The 18,695-nt window shown below is 33.9% G+C and overlaps 1 protein-coding gene and 1 non-coding gene across 2 annotated transcripts in view; both read right to left on the bottom strand.

Annotated features, from left to right (window-relative positions):
• The window catches only part of RIT2 (Ras like without CAAX 2), a 534,011-nt gene that overhangs the window by 311,736 nt on the left and 203,580 nt on the right, over positions 1 to 18,695 (bottom strand).
• Positions 15,717 to 15,821, bottom strand: LOC132503353 (U6 spliceosomal RNA). The gene has a single exon (XR_009534597.1). It is a non-coding gene; the product is annotated as a U6 spliceosomal RNA (small nuclear RNA).

Raw genomic sequence — 18,695 nt, forward strand, 5'->3', positions numbered from 1 at the left:
ACACACACACACACACACACACACTTAGAACTTCTAAACAAATTCAGCAAAGTTGAACAATTCAAAATCAACACACAAACATCAGTTGTATTTCTGTATACTAACAATGAACAATCTGAAAAACAAAGTAAGAAAATGATTTCATTTACAATAGGATCAAAAGTAAATACTTCAGAGCAACTAGATATATAATGAAAGTTTTGGATTATAACTCAAGGAATAAAATAAGCATCCCTGAGTCCATGCTGATATAAATAAATAATTGAATACATAAATAATACATATATACATACATATTTCAGAATAAACTTAGCTAAAGAGATAATGTTGTACACTGAAAACTATAAAACATTTTACTTTGTTTACTTGTTATTAACTTATATAAGTTCATTGCATATTCTGGAATATAAACAGTTAGTTACAAGATATATATTTTGTGAATATTTTCTTCTATTCTGTAGGTGATTTTTTTGCTTTATTAATGGTAGCCTTTGATGAATAAAAAATCCTTAATTTTATCAAGTCCAATTTATTTGTTTTTTTATTGTTGCTCATGCTTTTGGTATCATAGCTTAGGATCTATTACCAAATTCAAGATCATGAATATCTAACCTTATGTTTTCTTCTCAGACTTTTATAATCTGGTCTTTAGGTCACTGATCCATTTTCAATTAATATTTTTGTAGGTTGTTTGGTAATGCTATAAATTAATTTATTTGTATAAAATTATCTTATTATTCTTTTCATTTCTGTAAGGTTGGTAGTAATGTTCCTACTTTAATTTCAGATTTTAGTTATTTGATTAAACTCTTTTTCTTAGTCAACCTAGCTATTAGAGCCATTGTCAATTTTATTCATTGTTTTGAAAAATCAACACTTTGTGTCATTAATTTTCTCTACAGTTTTTTATTCTCTATTTTATTTACTGCTCTTCTAATTATTTATTATTTCTTCTTATTGTTTCCTTCTTTCTACTCATTCTGGGTTTAGTTTGTTCTTTTTCTAGTTACTTAGGGTTTAAAGTTAGTTTGTTAATTTGGGATATTTCTTTTTAATGTATGCATTTAGAGTTATAAATTTCCCTTTTAATGTTATTGCTCCATTCCATAAGTTTTGGAATGTTGTGTTTTCATGTTCATTAATCTCTAAATATTTTCTAATTTAACATCTGATTTCTTCTTTCACCCTTTGGTTTTTTAATTTCCATATATTTGTAAATATTTCAGTTTTCCTCTCCTTTTGCTATTGGTTTCATTCCATTGTGATTGGAAAAGGTATTTTGTGTCATTTCAATCTTACTTCTGATATATTCTTGGAAAGTTAAGGAATGATTCCTGTAAGAAACAGCACCTAAACTGAGTAGGAGTTACAAAAAAGTAAAGAAAAAGGAAAACTGAAATCAAAATCTCAGATATTATAAAGATGATGGAACAAAAAAAGAACGTAGATAATTTCAGTGTGGCTAAATCTTAGAGTTCAGGAAAGAAAAGTAAAATTTAAGAGATATATTAAACTTGCTTATTAATATATTAAATTGAATCATATTTTTGAGTGAGGCATCTGAAGTCAGACTGGCTGAGTTTAAATCCTGGCTCTACCACTACCAGCTTTCTGATTTTAGGAAATTTACTTTATGTCTCTAAAATATATAGTACTCATTTTAAAATGTTTTAATAATATTGGTATTTAACTCATGAAATTGGTCAGAGGATTCAAAGAGATAAAGCATAGAAGGCATCCAGTATAGTGCCTTGTGTATAGTAAATGTTTAATAAGTGTTAAGTATGATTATTGTTTTTTAAAAATTTGGACTCTATTGTAATGTTATTTGGGGATACTAACTCTGGCTGTAATGTGGTAAATGAATTTTAAGTTGGAAAACTAGAAAGATTAAGTAGATATATAGTAATCTAAGTGAGAAATATTGATGGCCTATACTATGATAATGACAGTAGGTTGGAGGGAAACTTATAGATTTGCAAAATGTTTAGAGGTTGAACCTATGGCATTTAGTGATATATGGAGAACAAGGAAGGAGGATGATGCCAAAGAAGCTCTCAGATTCCTGGCATTTGCAGATGGACAGATAGTTATAACATTTATTGAGAAGAGAAAGAAAGGAGGAGAACCACAAGTTCAATTTGGGAAAAGTTAACTTTGCCATGTCTGTGTTTCACTCAAGTGAAAATAGTGAATATTTTGGTCTGAAGCTCTGCAGAGAGATCTGAGAGTCTTATTTCATTACGTTTTTTATTTCCTCATTCATGACAGTCCCATCCTATGTATTTCAGCCTGTTCAAATACTTACAGTGAATACACTGTCATTTGTGAAACATGGTTGAAACTTCTGAGCCTGAAACACAAATTCCTGGAGTATGGCTGCAATCTCTATTTTGTTTTATCCACCATCTATGTTATAAGTAAAGAACAAACAGTACCACTCCACTACAAAAGCATTTAGAACAGCATTGAATATTGGCACAATAATTATTCATATTGTTGATTTTGAACCACAAATAAAAAATTAATTAATTTCAGAATCTTTTGGTGTAGAAAATAATAATAACCAAACACAGGATGCACTTTTTCAATGCATAGTAGAAAAATTCAATTCTACTATTCAATTCAATTCTACCGAATTCAATTTTTTTCTAGCTGTTTGAGATATGGAGACACCTGCATGCACACAGACCCACACACACATAATAATCATGATCTCCACTCTAAAGGAATTTATACAATCATGGTGGAAGACACATACATGCAATGGGATGTTAAAATCCAAAAATTTATAGGGCATATAGCCTACCTTCAAGGAAATTTATTCCTTATGACTATGCTCAAGAAAAATGAAGTTGTGGGAAGTGAAAATTGCAGAGAAGTTAAACTACTGTGGTTTTAGCAATTACCAGCTTTAGGATAGGAAGAAATTTGCCACTACCCTTCCAGGTTATTTTGGCTGGACTAGAAAGTAAATTGATATGAGATAGATTAGAATGAAACAATCAAACAGAGGTTTAATAATATGTATATATAGGAGAGACCCAAGAAAACTGAGTAATTCACCTAAGTAGCTGAAACCCTCACCTTAAATACAGGTACAAACAAAAGAGGATATTTGGGGTAGTGGTTTGGGACTTCAATGTGGAGGAAGGCAACTTGCATGGAGATGGAAAAAGAAATGTTTGTAAACAAATATTTTCTGGGACGTGCAGAGACAATGGAACATGGAGAGGAATTTTAACAAACTGACTTTGCTAGGTTTCACCATCTCTAGTATATCTAGTTCATACTGTAGTTAGCTATGATAGTAGTTTCCTTCTTGGAATATGTCCTTTATTTACATTCTTTTAGGCAGTTGGGGGAAAGTCAAAATTTATTCCTGCTTGTTTTGGGCCTTGACTGTTGTCAGCTCAAAATACTCCTTCTGCCAAAGAGACATTTTGGAGTAGCAGCTTTTGCTCCCCTACACAGCAATTCTAACAGCATTCAGTGCATAAGCAATGACACAATTTCTATTTTTTCCTCTATTGTTCTTTGTGCTTTTACTGATCTTTCTCTCAGAAAAGATAAATCTTGTGGAATTGCTTGCAATTTATTTTGAAAATGCATAGGGTTGTTTTTCAGTTTCATGGGGAAATAAAAATAGTTACTCTGAAAAGTGCTCTGTGACCTGAGGATCACATGTGAATCTTTAGATTTCATAGTTGTTTATTTAAATTCAAAGGTCCCAAAAGAGCCTGCTGAGACCAGTATAGTACAAGCTATATCAATACATAGGAATTCTATAAGGATCAACCAAAGTAACATTTATGATGGTGCTTTAAAAAAAAAAGAAACCACAATTCAAACTCAAGGAATGCTATATTGTAAGTTTTAAAAAGAAATTTTCCAACGTAACCATGAAATTATATTAAAACAAAATCACTTTTGCTATTTATATTTACCCATGAGGGAATGCTTTCTTCCCAACAAGTAAATCATAGAGCATTCAGAAGGGTATGTTTACAATAATCATAAAAATATAAAGTTTTTAATTAATTAAAAAACCTTAATGTGTTCTGGATGATTTGCCCAGAATAATTGATTTAATGCCTTCAAAGAGTAAACAATAACTTTAAAATATTTTAGTTGTAAATATGAAATTGGAGTAATTTAAAACTACAATATGTGGGCTTCCCTGGTGGTGCAGTGGTTGAGAGTCCACCTACCAATGCAGGGGACGCGGGTTCATGCCCTGGTCTGGGAGGATCCCGCATGCTGCGGAGTGGCTTGGTCCGTGAGCCATGGTCACTGAGCCTGTGTGTCTGGAGCCTGTGCTCTGCAATGGGAGAGACCACAATAGTGAGAGGCCCACATACCACAAAAATAAAAACAAAAACAAAAAAACTACAATATGTAACTGAGAGAAAATATTAGAAGCTTATTGTTTAATTTTCACTAGAAGACTTTTTAAAAATCTTAAGATAGTGGAATACTTTTATATGGTTTACCTAAAATCTGAAATGTAGTAAATTGACGATATAACTCTGAGATAGTATACACCTCTAAGAAATTAATCATTGATCCAATTTAAAAACAGGAAAATGGTTAAAAAAATAAAGGTTCAAATAATCTCTTGATAAGAACTTTCTCAAAGAATTACTTAAATAAATTATCTTAATTGTGTGTGTGTATGTGCGTGTGTGTGTGTGTGTATGTATGTATAAAGCAGAAACACTTTGGAGTATATTGTACTGGACACTTTCTCTTGAACAAGAAGTTAAATCATGGATGAATCAGCACTGATGCAAATGTAATGAATCAGAGTATTTATCAATAATAACATCATTTGAGCGTGTAATATGTGTTGCACACTCACCTAGGCACAGAATCTACAATGTTGAAAGATATAGATTTGATTTCTACCCACATAGAATTTATAATCTCTATGTAGGAGAATATATAAAAATAAGCAAGCAATTACACAGTATTTTAAAGAGTGTTACATTAGAAGCATTTGAAAAGTAATTAGGTAGATAGCAGAAGACACTCAGAGGAGCTGTAGTTCAGCTAAGGTCAGTCTTCAAAGTGAGAAGATATAAAACAAAGTTTGGAAAGAGGAAGACTGTGAGAGCCGGAAAAAAGAAAGGAAGTTGCTTGTATTCTTGTATAGTCCCTTCTCTTGAACCTAAACATTCAGTGAAATTTTATATAAGTTTTGGGTATATATGCTTGTTGGGTGTAAAAAAGATTTTGAAAACTAGCTGAAATTAGCCCCTAAGATGATTCAGGGTGAAGAAGAACACCCCCCCCAACCTGGAAATAATATCTGAAGAAAGAGGTGCCATTACAAAATAAATCCTGGGGAATCCACAGGATTTATAAGGCAGAGTTTTAAGTTTTTCCCCCATGCTGTAAAGTTGAGAATTTAGTCAATTTTATTTAGGTCTGTGAGGGGTAAGTACTCCCTGATGATATCTGAGGTATACAGCAATTGAAATCTTTCCCCTAGACATATAAACAGATTCTAGTGGAGTAGTTTATACTAACAAGCATTTCTCTACTACCCCTAGGGAGAAGATCAATGTCACTGTTCTGGGAAGTCTGACCCTAAAATGGTCAACCATATGCATTCTGAATGGTCTACAGGCAGATTTTCCAGTGAATGGCACTGCCTTGCATTTCAGGAAGCCTTGCCACATACGTCAGACCCAGTGAGGTTGTGCAATCTGGAGTGTTTCTTTTGGAACAGCAGGAAATCAACTGGAGATTTTTACGTGCTGAGAGCCTCTACTGGAAGATGTTATTCCAACCAATGGCTTCTTGAAGTAAGCACAAGCTGATAGTGAGGCTTTTGACAAGAAATAATAGTCATCTTCTAAGGAGTAGACCTGGGCAAGCATTTGCCGAGATAGCAGCCAAATCAATGTTCTTCCCCAAAGTACATCTACAGAAAGTACTTCAGGACATTCTTTCAATGTTAGGGCTTTTAACCTTTTCCTTTCAGCATGAGAAGATAGAGGAATCCATGGAAAGCCTGATTGCCTGGCTGTCTTTTGCCAAATGGATATGAGAAGCAGTAAGACTAGGTCACAGGTACTGATACTGAATGTCTCAAGTCATTTGGCTCTGCCTCAATTATTGTTTTGGGATAAGTAGAAGACACAGATATCCTCTGCTCTACAGCTTCTTCAACAAAGAAAGATGGCATACCTTGTTCTATCTTTCATGCCCCCACTCACCATACGCATGATAAATTGTTTCATGATCCTAAGGCCATGATCTGTACAATGGTTGCCTTCCAGACCTTTTGTAAGATTGAATGAGTTTAAATACATATTTCTTCATAGAAATAAAAAGACATGTTATGGTCAGGGAAATCATGGGAGTCCCAGAATCCTACTGGCTCTTCACCCTCACTCAATGGACAACTCCTAAAGGACTGCAAAGAAACTCTGGAACCCATAGATACAATATGAGAATATCTAGTGACAGAGGATTGATTTATACCAAAACTACTGTTTCTTGGAAGATGGAATAGATGTACTTTTCCCTATGCCTCCTGCTACATACAATATAAAATCATGGACATTATATGTGAAACAAGAGTAAGAAAGGCAGAAAGAGGCAAACTTTCTAAGAACTTCAGGAGCCATATTCAGAAAGCAAATAAGTGCATAAAACATGTTCAACGTTATTAGCCTTAGGTAAGTGTAAATTAAACCCTCAATGAGCTATCACTATATATGTATCAAAATGGCTAAAAATTAAAAAGAAAACAAAACAGTGACAATACAACGCTGGTAAGTATGCAGAAAACGGGATCACTCACACATTGCTGGTGGGTACATAAAATGATATTGCCACTCTGGAAAACAGTTTGGTAGTTTCTTTTAAAAAGATATATATATATATTTTTGTGTGTGTGTGTGTGTGTGTGTGTGTGTGTGTACACATACACCCATATATATATATATATATATGTAGGATGTATATATCATATATCCTATATATAATATATAAAGCAACAGTTGCACTCTTGGTCATTTATTGCAGAGAAATGAAAACTTAGGTTCACACAAAAACACACTAAAAATGTTTCCAAATTGTTTATAGTAGCTTTATTCATAATAGCTAAAACAGGAAACATCCCAAATATCCTTCAATGGTTGCACAACCTGTGGTACAACCATATCATGGAATACCACTCAACAATAAAATAAAAAAAAAAGGAGTGTTGAAACATGCAACAGCCTGGATGAATCTCCATAGAATTATGCTAACTCAAACCAGGTAATCACAAAAGGTTACATAATATTATATGATTCCATTTATACAATATTCTTCAAATGACAAAATTGCAGATATGATTAATAGCTTAATAGTCACCAAGTATTATAGAAGAAGTGGCCTATGGCTTTAAAAGGCAACATGCCCCCCACCCCACCCCAATAAAGGTGTTAAAAAAGAAGAGTGGCTCATTTTTATCCATGGTATAACTCAAATACTTTCCCAGAATACCACTCATTTGCTAAAGAATTACTTCATATCTTTACTTAGTTAAGAATTTTTCAAGTACCTCACAGGATAGACTGCTAAATTATTTACACCCTTGTGGAAAATTTATATAATATTTTCCTTTCATAACTGGTCTCTCAAAATATAGTCTTCCCTATGTCATCCATACTAGATGTAATTAAGGAATTACTCTTATCTTGATTTGTATATATTAAACTTTAATGATATGCTTAAATCTCTGGAGAATAAAATGTGTTCTCTCAAAGTTCTCCAAAAATAAATAAATAAATAAATAAATAATAAGGCAACATGAAGTATCCTTATGAAAATGGAAATGTTTTGTATCTTGACTGTATCAATATAAATATCCTGGTTGTGATATTGTACCATAGTTTGCAAGATGCTATCACTGGAGAAACTGGGTAAAGGAACATGGGATCTCTCTGTATTATTTCTTAAAATTCAATTGAATTTACAACTGTCTCAAAAAAATCATAGAAAAGTATTCACTTATGTTTAAAATTACTGAAAATCTCAAAAAAAATCTTAACAACCTAGGCATAGAAAGCAGCTTGCTTTATTTAATACCAGGTATCTAAACAAAGCAAACATTATGATTAATAAATATTAAAACCACTCTCTCTCAGATTGGGATACAAGAAAAAATACTCATTATAAATACCTTTATTCACTTTATACTGGTAATTCTAAGCTGTGCAGCTGGGCAAAAATATGATTGATGTTAAAAAAAGTTTTAAAAAAGAGGAAAATGTCACTATTTATGGAAAATATATTTTGAGTATGTAGAAAATTTCAAAGAAATTTCAAATAAATAAAATTTCTATTTATTCTATAGATAAATCAGTAGATTGAATAAATGAATTTAGTAAGTTTTCTTGCAATAATGTCAATATAGAAAATAATCAATTTTATTTTTATATATGAGCAACAAAAGATAAGAAATGAAATTATTTAATGGTGTCAATTACCATAACATCACATATACAAATTCAAAAAATGAATCTTGCAGAAGTTTTGCAAGACTCCTACGTAGGAAACTGGAAAACATTTTGAGAAAAATTAAAGATGATATAAACAAGTAGAAGTGAATGCCATACTTACAGTTTGAAAGAGTCAATATTTTAATGGTGTCAAATTCCTCTAATTGATTTATAAAAACAAACCAAACAGATTTGTAGGGAGGGTGGAGATTCACAACTAATTCTAAATTAATAAGAAAATGAAAAAGGCCAAAAATAGTTACAACAATCTCAAAACAGAATAATTTCTACCATATATTGAGATTTACTATTAATCCACAGCAATTAAGACAATATGATATTGGCAAATTGATTGAAAAATAAACTGACAGAATGGAGAACACATAGACTAATGAACACTTTTTTAGATAATAGAATTGGTATTTTAGAGCAGTAGTAAAAAGAAAATATATTCAATAAATAGTACTCTGAATCAGATATAAATATTGAACCAACGGACTGGACTTTTACCTTAAAATATAAAAAAATATAAATTCTAGTTCAGTTTTAAATATAAATATGGAAAGCAAAACAACAAAGTTTCTCAGAGATTTCATAGGAGAATACCTCCAAGGCGTATACTGGTAAGGTATCTTGAAAATTAATATAAACACACTAACTATAAAGTGAAAGATTGACAAATTGAAATACATTTATTAAAATTGCTACTACATTAAAACAAAAGAAAGTTTCATCAAAGACACTACTAAGAGAAGAGAAATCAAGTCATAGTGTGAAACAAGGTATATGTAGCAGGGAAAAGAAGGCTCATAAATATAATATGTAAAGAATTCCTACAAATCAATCAGAAAGAGGCAGACTTCTCCAATGAAAAGTGAGCAAGAGACTGAGGGACCTTGCCGTTGGTTGCTGTCTGTGCTGTAGTTGGAATCTGAATCTTGAACTTTCTGAGGAGAGCATCTGAGCCTCAGAGTTCCTATCAGCCATGTGGATGAAAGGTTCTTGGTTCTACAGCCAGGAGTCAGTGCTGTGTCTCTGAGGTGGGAGAGCCAACTTCAGGACACTGGTCCACAAGAGACTTCCCAGCTCCACATAATATCAAAGGGCGAAAATCTCCCAGAGCTCTCAATCTCAACAGCAACACCCAGCTTCACTCAACGACCAGCAAGCTAAAGTGCTGAACACCCTAAGCCAAACAACTAGCAAGACAGGAACACAACCTCACTCATTAGCAGAGAGGCTGCCTAAAATCATAATAAGTCCACAGACACATCAAAATACACCCTCAGAGGTGGACCTGCCCACCAGAAAGACGAGATCCAGCCTCATCCACCAGAACACAGGCCCTACTCCCCTCCACCAGGAAGCCTACACAACCCACTGAACCAACGTTAGCCACTGGGGACAGACACCAAAAACAACGGGAACTACGAACCTGCAGCCTGCAAAAAGGAGAACCCAAATACAGTAAGATAAGCAAAATGAGAAGACAGAAAAACACACACCAGATGAAGGAGCAAGATAAAAACACCCCAGATGTAACAAATGAAGAGGAAATAGGCAGTCTACCTGAAAAAGAATTCAAAATAATAATAGTAAAGATGATCCAAAATCTTGGAAAGAGAAAAAATGTAAGAAACATTTAACAAGGAACTAGAAGAACTAAAGATGAGACAAGCAATGATGAACAGCACAATAAATGAAATTAAAAATACTTTAGAAGGGGTCAGTAGCAGAATAACTGAGGCAGAAGAATGGATAAGTGACCTGGAAGATAAAATATTGGAAATAACTACTGCAGAAAAGAATAAAGAAAAAAGAATGAAAAGAATTGAGGACAGTCTCAGAGACCTCTGGGACAGCATTAAATGCAACAACATTCAAATTATAGGGGTTCCAGAAGATGAAGAGAAAAAGAAAGAGAATGAGAAAATATTTGAAGAGATTATAGTTGAAAACTTCCCTAATATGGGAAAGGAAATGTTAATCAAGTCCAGGAAGAACAGAGAGTCCCATACAAGATAAATCCAAGGAGAAACATACCAAGACACATATTAATCAAACTATCAAAAATTAAATATATAAAAAAATATATATTAAAAGCAGCAAGGGAAAAACAACAAATAACACACAAGGGAACCCCATAAGGTTAATAGCTGAGCTTTCAGCAGAAACTCTCCAAGCCAGAAGGGACTGGCAGGACATATTTAAAGTGATGAAGGAGAAAAACCTACAACCAAGATTATTCTAACCAGCAAGGATCTCATTCAGATTTGATGGAGAAATTAAAACATTTACAGACAAATAAAAGCTGACAGAGTTCAGCACCACAAAACCAGCTTTACAACAATTGCTAAAGGATCTTCTGTAGGGAAGAAACACAAGAGAAAGAAAAGACCTACAATAGCAAACCCAAAACAATTAAGAAAATGAGACTAGGAAAATGCATATCAATAATTACCTTAAATGTAAATGGATTAAATGCTCACATCAAAAGACACAGACTGGCTGAATGGATACAAACACAAGACCCATATATATGCTGTCTAAATAAGACCCACTTCAGACCTACAGACACACACAGACTGAAAGTAAGGGGATGGAAAAGATATTCCATGAAAACAGAAACCAAAAGAAAGCTGGAGTAGCAATTCTCATATCAGTCAAAGTAGACTTTAAAATAAAGATATTAGAAGAGACAAAGAATGTCACTGCATAATGATCAAGGGATCAATCCAATAAGAAGATATAAGAATTGTAAATATTTATGCACCCAACATAGGAGCACCTCAATACATAAGGCAAATACTAACAGCCATAAAATGGGAAATCAACAGTAACACATTCATAGTAGGGGAATTTAACACCCAACTTTCACCAATGGACAGATCATCCAAAATTAAAATAAAAAAGGAAACAGAAGCTTTAAGTGGTACATTAAACAAGATGGACTTAATTGATATTTAAAGGACATTCCATCCAAAAACAACAGAATACACATTTTTCTCAAGTTCTCATAGATCATTCTCTAGGATAGATCATATCATGGGTAAAAAATCAAGCCTTGAAAAATTTAAGAAGATTGAAATTGTTCAAGTATCTTTTCCGACCAAAATGCTATGAGACTCGATATCAATTACAGGAAAAGATCTGTAAAAAAATAGAAACACATGGAGGCTAACAGTACACTACTTAATAACGAAGTGATCATTGAAGAAATCAAAGAGGATATTAAAAAATATCTAGAAACAAATGACAATGGAGATACAACAACAAAAAACCTATGGGATGCAGCAAAAGCAGTTTTAAGAGGGAAGTTTATAGCAATACAATCCTAACTTAAGAAACAGGAAACATCTCGAATAAAGAACCTAACCTTGCACCTAAAGCAATTAGAGAAAGAAGAAAAAAAAACCCCACCAAATTTAGCAGAAGGAAAGAAATCATAAAGACCAGTTCAGAAATACATGAAAAAGAAATGAAGGAAATGACAGCAAAGATCAATAAAGCTAAAAGCTGGTTCTCTGAGAAGACAAACAAAATTGATAAACCATTAGTCAGACTCATCAAGAAAAAACGGGAGAAGACACAGATCAATAAAATTAGAAATGAAGAAGGAGAAGTAACAACTGACACTGCAGAAATACAAAAGATCATGAGAGATTACTACAAGAAATCCTATGCCAATAAAATGGACAAACTGGTAGAAATGGACAAATTCTTAGAAATGCACAACCTGCCAAGACTGAATCAGGAAGAAATAGAAAATATGAACAGAACAATCACAAGCACCGAAATTGAAACTCTGATTAAAAATCTTCCAACAAAGAAAAGCCAAGGACCAGAAGGCTTCACAGGCAAATTCGATCAAATATTTAGAGGAGAGTTAACACCTACTCTTCTCAAGCTCTTCCAAAATATAGCAGAGGGAGGGACACTCCCAAACTCATTATGTGAGGTCAACAACACTCTGATACCAAAACCAGACAAGCATGCTTACAAAGAAAGAAAACTACAGGCCAATATCACTGATGAACATAGATGCAAAAATCCTCAACAAAATACTAGCAAACAGAATCGAACAGCACATTAAAAGGACCATACACCATGATCAAGTGGGGTTTATTGCAGGAATGCAAGGATACTACAATATATGCAAATCAATCAATGTGATCCACCATGTTAAAAAATTGAAGGAGAAAACCCATATGGTCATCTCAATAGATGCAGAGAAAGCTTTCGACAAAATTCAACACCCATTTATGATAAAAACTCTCTAGAAAGTAGGCATAGAGGGAACTTTGCTCAACATAATAAAGGCCATGATAAACCAATAGCCAACATATCCTCAATGGTGAAAAAATGAAAGCATTTCCACTAAGTTGAGGAACAAGACAAGGCTGCCCAATCTCACCACTCTTATTCAACATCATTTGGGAAGTTTTAGCCACAGCAATCAGAGAAGAAAAGTAAATAAAAGAAATCCAAACCGGAAAAGCAGAAGTAAAGCTGTAACTGTTTGCAGATGACATGATACTATACATAGAGAATCCTAAAGATGCAACCAGAAAACTCCTAGAGCTAATCAATGAATTTGGTAAAGTAGCAGGATACAAAATTAATGCACAGAAATCTCTGGCATTCCTATACACTAATGATGAAAAATCTGAAAGTGTAATTAAGAAAACACTCCCATTTACCATTGCAACAAAAAGAATAAAATATCTAAGAATAAACCTACCTAAGGAGACAAAAGACCTGTATGCAGAAAATTATAAGACACTGATGAAAGAAATTAAAGATGATACAAATAGATGGAGAGATATTCCATGTTCTTGGATTGGAAGAATCAACATTGTGAAAATGACTCTACTACCCAAAGCAATCTCCAGATTCAATGCAATCCCTATCAAACTACCACTGGCATTTTTCACAGAACTAGAATAAAAAAATTCACAATTTGTATGGAAACACGAAAGACCCCGAATAGCCAAAGCAATCTTGAGAACAAAAAACGGAGATGGAGGAATCAGGCTCCCTGACTTCAGACTATACTGCAAAGCTATAGTAATCAAGACAGTATGATACTGGCACAAAAACAGAAAGATAGATCAATGGAACAGGATAGAAAGCCCAGAGATAAACCCACGTACATATGGTCAGCTTATCTTTGATAAAGGAGGCAGGAATGTACAGTGGATATAAGACAGCCTCTTCAATAAGTGGTGCTAGGAAATCTGGACATTTACATGTAAAAGTATGACATTAGGTCACTCCCTAACACCATACACAAAAATAAGCTCAAAATGGATTAAAGACCTAAATGTAAGGCCAGAAACTATCAAACTCTTAGAGGAAAACTTAGGCAGAATACTCTATGACACAACAAGATACTTTTTAACCCACCTTCTAGAGAAATGGAAATAAAAACAAAAATAAAAAAATGGCACCTAATGAAACTTTGAAACTTTTGCACAGCAAAGGAAACCATAAACAAAATGAAAAGACAACCCTCAGAATGGGAGAAAATATTTGCTAATGAAGCAACTGACAAAGGATTAATCTCCAAAATTTACAAGCAGCTCATGCAGCTCAATAGCATAAAAACTAACAACCGAATCCAAAAAATGGACAGAGACCTACATAGACATTTCTCCAAAGAAGATATACAGACTGCCAACAAACACATGAAAGATTGCTCAACATCATTAATCATTAGAGAAATGCAAATCAAAACTACAATAAGTTATCATCTCACACCAGTCAGAATGGCCATCATCAAAAAATCTAGAAACAATAAATGCTGGAGAGGGTGTGGAGAAAAGGGAACACTCTTGCACTGCTGGTGGGAAAGTGAATTGGTACAGCCACTACGGAGAACAGTATGTAGGTTCCTTTAAAAACCACAAATAGAACTACCATATGACCCATCAATCCCACTCCTGGGCATATACCCTGAGAAAATCATAATTCAAAAAGACTCATGTACCAAAATGTTCATTGCAGCTCTATTTACAATAGCCGGGAGATGGAAACAACCTAAGTGTCCATCATCTTATGAATGGTTAAAGAAGATATGGCACATATATACATTGGAATATTACTCAGCCATAAAAAGAAATGAAATTGAGCTATCTGTAATGAGGTGGATAGAGCTAGAGTCTTTCATACAGAGTGAAGTAAGTCAGAAAGAGAAAAACAAATACCATATGCTAACACATATATATGGAATTTAAGAAAAAATAAATATCATGAAATAACTAAGGGTAAGACAGGAATAAGGACACAGACCTACTAGAGAATGTACTTGAGGATATGGGGAGGGGGAAGGTTAAGCTGTTACAAAGTGAGAGAGTGGCATAGACATATATACACTACCAAACATAAAATAGATAGCTAGTGGGAAACAGCAGCATAGCACAGGGAGATCAGATCGGTGCTTTCTGACCACCTACAGGGGTGGGATAGGGAGCGAGGGAGGGAGGGAGATGCAAGAGGGAGGAGATATTGGAACATATGTATATATATAACTGATTCACTTTGTTATAATGCAGAAACTAACACACTATTGTACAGAAATTTTACTCCAATAAAGATGTAAAAAAAAATTGAGCTTTTTTTTAAGTAATAACATTTATTATTATAATTTATTGAGCATTGAAACTGTACTGGCATGGTAAAAATACCTATTTTTACATTAATTATGTCACAATTCTCATAATAAGCCTATAAAAATTATTCTCACTTCCATTTACAGTTGAGAAATTAAAGATCAGAAACGTTATATCATTTGCCCAACTTCACACAACTTGTGTAAAGCATGCTACTGTAGATGAACTTTCATTTACTTATTACCCATTTATACAATATTTATTTAGTTTCTAATATGTATTTAAAATAATACTATGTACTAGGGGTATAAAGTTTAATAAGATATAGCCCTTGTTCTTAAATGACTGTACAAAGGAGGTATAACAAAGTTTAGTTGTAGTTGGAGGTTGAAGAATACGTAACAAACCTTCAGCTACCTTAACAGTCATCTCACTGAGAGAACTGGAGAAGGGTAAGGAAGGAAATAATTCCGAGGTGGAGGCAGCAGTATCAGAAAAAGTATGATGTAGTTTCCCTTCTCTTCCCTTTCCTTCCCTTCTCTTTCTTTTCTTGGGGTTAGGAGGCAGTGATAGTGGCACCAGGAATTGAGGAGGTAATGTGATAAAAAATGTGCAGTGCTTTACAAATATGCATAACATCTTATACAGGGGCCATGCTAATCTTCTCTGTATTGTTCAATTTTAGTATGTGTGTTGATGAAGTGAGCACAAGAGATTGAGTTTGTATGAAGGGGTCATTCAAATGGCTGATAAATAAATTTAAAGCTGCACAACCTTATTAATAATCAGTAAAAGCAAATTAAAACTATAGTATAATGCAAATGCTTTCCTAAAAAATTGACAAATTTAAAAGACTGACAACATCAAATAGTGCTGAACTTTTGGAGTATAGAGAACTTGTATATATTACAGGTGGAGTGTAAAATGGTGCAACCAGTTTAGAAAACTCGTTTGGGGCTGTCTACTAAAGCTTATCATACGTGTAACCTATGTGTTGAATTGAATTATTGGTCCTAGTTTTTCTCTGTACTAATATTGTATATCTACACTCTTGCCATGGCCTTATACAAGGTGGAGTATATGTCCCCGTTCTATGACTTTAAGCTTGACCATGTGACTTACTTAGGGCAATGGAATGCTAATGAATATGACATGAACAGGCGCATGGAATATTCATGTGCAGTGGGGCTTGTGCTCTTTTGATTCTTCCATCACCATGATAAGAATATTTCCTGAGACGCCCACTGCTTTCAGAAGCAAGATAAATACCAGTCTGAAGGGAAGACATTCCAAATAATCTACAGGTGTGTGAGGGACAAATAAGTGTTATTATTTTTACCAAATTTTTGGCAGTTTGCTATAAGCAATTTTACTCATCAGAAATATATGCACATTTGTGACCACCTAGAGGGGTGGGATAGGGAGAGTGGGAGGGAAACACAAGAGGGAGGGGATATGAGGTTATAGGTATACGTATAGCTGATTCACTTTGTTATACAGCAGCAACTAACACAACAATGTAAAGCAATTATATTCCAATAAAGATGTTTAAAAAAACAGAAGTATATGCACATGTACAGTTACACATGTGCAGGAAAGGCAGGAATGAAAATATTTATGGCAGGATTATTCATACTGTCCCTAAACTAGAAACAACCCAGAGTTCATCAGTATGAACTACAAATGATACAAATGATACAAATAAACTCGAGTACATTTATACAGTGCATTAGTTTTGCTATGAAATGTAGAAAACTGTAGCACTCTACAGCATAGTTGAATTTTTGCAATATAATTTTGAGTAAAAGAAGCTAGATATAAAAGAACAGACATTGCATATTTCCATTTAAATAAAATTCAAAATTAAACACCCAAGATAAGCTATATTTATTGGAAAATGCTTTCTTAACCTTGCAAGAGATTATCTGAATATTTACTTTGTGATAAATTATTGTTTTGTATAATTTCTGTATCTATGCTGTACTTTACTAAAAAAAATTTAAAAGGAAATGTTTTAAATTACTCAAATGTAAAAAAAAAAAAAAAAAAAAAAAAGGAGAAAATACCCAGTTCCAGTTCTCTATTTGTTCATATTTTTCTGGTAAGAATATTTGCACAAAGTTAAACTATGACTTAATTTTTTCAAATGATTTTCTCTATCTTCCTCTAGTCTAGATCAATTTTATTTCACATAATGACAATTTCTAAATAGTCTTTGTATTGTATAAGTCTTTACAATGTTGATGAATATGGGTTATTGAGATTGAAAACAGAATAATATCAAAATACCTTTTCTCATTGGCCTGGCATGGTGCTCCAAATTCCACCCCTTCTGCTTCATTCTCCCTAGTTAAGATAAGCCAAGTAATTTCCAGGAACTCCCTATTAAAATGCAATAAAACTACACGAGAGGTAAAATATTAAGCTATTATCAAGCACAAACACCTTACTCTGAAATTACTTTTGCACAGAATTAGCTGTCGTGAGAGAAAGCAGAAAGCAGGGCCTGAGGGGATGATCAGCAGAGATGATAACATAATGAAAGGGGAGGGAAAACACTGCTAACAGCTATGGGTACAGAGACTGAGAGAGTATAGGGTGAACAGCAGTTCCAGGAGGCCTAAGGACACCCAAGGCCCAGAAAGGACCCCAGGTTTTAGCCGCAGCCTGACGAAAAACAATGTATGCATAGGAAGAAACAATGCATTCTTCCTCCTTCTCAAAACTGATAACAAAATGAAGTTGTTCTGTGCCCCAAGTTTGCTGAGTATGGCATTTTAATAACTGAAAATTATGTGTATACCAAAGATGAATCTGACTTACAGAAACATGTTATTCAGAATGCCAGGCTTTCCTTTTGTGAAGTCAGATAATCCCTAATATGTCAGCTGTCTAGGAATAAGGGCTGCAGGAATGACATTTCCTCTACAGATGGAGGAAGAAGTGGAGTTATTATTAGAGCAATGGGCTAAAGTAATGCTTCATAAACTTTTCTGTACATACAAATCTCCTGGGAATCTTGTTAAAGTGCACAATCTGTGTCAGTAGGTCTCAGCCTGAGATTCTGATTCTGTATTTCTATTAGATACCAGGTCATGCCCATGCTACAGATCCAGGGCTGATAGCAGCACTGTTCAACAGAAATATATGAGCTGTATTTATTCTAAGGAATGGGATAACACAATTATGGAGACTGAGAAATTCCAAGATCCTCAGTTGGCAAACTGGAGATCCAGGATAGCTGATGGTGTAATTTACAGTCCAAGGGCAGGAGAAGACCAAAATCCCAGATCAATCAGTCAAGCAGGCAAAGTTTTCTCTTACATAGCTTTTATATTCTCCTCAGGTTCTCAATTCAGTGGATTAGGACTACCCACATTAAAAAGGGCAGTCTGCTTTACTCACTCTACTGATTCAAGTGTTAATCTCATCCAGAAACACCTTCACAGATATACCCAGAATAATGTTCGACCAAATGTCTAGGCACCCCATGGCCCAATCAAGCTGTCACACAAAATTAACCATCACACTTCCCTATGAAGCTTTCCTGTATTTGTTCACTGAGAAACTTTATGCCTTCTCC

The sequence above is a fragment of the Mesoplodon densirostris genome, chromosome 15 (assembly GCF_025265405.1).
Source record: "Mesoplodon densirostris isolate mMesDen1 chromosome 15, mMesDen1 primary haplotype, whole genome shotgun sequence".
Lineage (NCBI taxonomy): Eukaryota > Metazoa > Chordata > Mammalia > Artiodactyla > Ziphiidae > Mesoplodon > Mesoplodon densirostris.